The sequence below is a fragment of the Schistocerca serialis genome, chromosome 2, assembly GCF_023864345.2.
Source record: "Schistocerca serialis cubense isolate TAMUIC-IGC-003099 chromosome 2, iqSchSeri2.2, whole genome shotgun sequence".
Lineage (NCBI taxonomy): Eukaryota > Metazoa > Arthropoda > Insecta > Orthoptera > Acrididae > Schistocerca > Schistocerca serialis.
The window spans coordinates 990,030,868-990,032,336 of record NC_064639.1 but is presented as its reverse complement, the minus strand read 5'-3'; positions in this window follow the sequence as shown (position 1 = coordinate 990,032,336).

Sequence of the window (1,469 nt, the reverse complement as noted above, 5' to 3'; positions counted from 1 at the left end):
AATAATGGTACTGGTGAGCCACCAAAGGTGTAGAGCCACTGTAGTCCTTGTAGAAATGGCCAGCAGCCATCTGTTGCGACTGTGCAGGTGCACAATCACCATCGAAGAGTCTTGCAGAGAATATAGCAAGTCCATAAACCACCACTTGTGCACTCACAAAGTGTTTGGAATTGTCCTTAGAACCAGCAATGCTGTTATCCAGTCCCTTGCTGAATTATTAACACACGTGCAAACACTAACAGTCCCTACTTCTCTTTACAAAGTAAATAACATATTATAAATGCAAATTATATTGGAGGATAACAGTATTCTTCATCATAGTGAATGTAACTTAGTACTAGGAAAATTCTACAACATAAGTCTTATCAGATAAACACATAAAGACAGGAAGTACACAAATACACAAGGGTACACAAACACATAGCATAATAATACAAAAGGAAAGGACAGGGTTAGTTTTACTGCAGTATTTTGCAAACAAAACTTTCTTTACTTCTTGGAGATCTCCCTGCATTCATCATTATTCACAAAAAGTTCTATCTATATCTGCTTTCTGTATTCTATTCCTATTTCTTTCAAAATAATTATTTCTCAGTGCACAATACTCATTTTTGCCAAATCTGTTTCTTATATCTTCTCAATGCGTTTCTTCCAATTCATCGCAACTCATTCTCTTATATAGTCTACCCCCTCTTAAGCTAACTTAAATCTACTGAGCTCAGATGCTAAACTAAGGGACGAGGCAATGCAGCAGCATAAAACAATTAATATAAAAATCAATGACAAAAAATTCAAATTGGCAAAGCAATTGCAATATTACAACTAATATAAGGCACTGTACAGCAAACAAGGAAAATAAATCAGTAGTAAAACTGGCTTAACAGCGTAATACAAAGTCAAATTCCGTAACATTTTGCCTGGCAATCAGCAGCAGCAAATGATATAACTAGTACCTAAACATGACAAAGCTCAAGCAGAAAAAATAGTACACTAAAGACAACAATGCAGACAAGGGAAATGTCTATTCACATCTTAATGTCTATGTAATTAAAGTGGTGCACCACAAGAAGTTATTCTACCAAAAAGTTACCAAGTACTTGAAAAGAAAATTATGAATGCAGTTCCTGTGAAGGTAAATGTCATTTTGTGCTCCCTCATTTTTTTGAAAAAATTATTATTTAATCGATCTGTAGACAGAAAATATTTATATTAGTACATCTATAAAATTTTATTTTAACCAATGCTGCAGTGCAGGTAGAAACTAGATATCAAATGAAATAAGCAACTATGTACAAAGTAAAGTATAAGAACATCATTCAGTAGTCATTAGGCATCCAAGTTAGTAGAAAAATCTCTCAACTAGAGAGACAGTAGTCATAATCAGGTGTATAGACATAAAAATATTTCTCATCATTTCATTAGGCATTTCAGTAAATCATAAATTAAGAGCTCCACAGTGTAATCATATG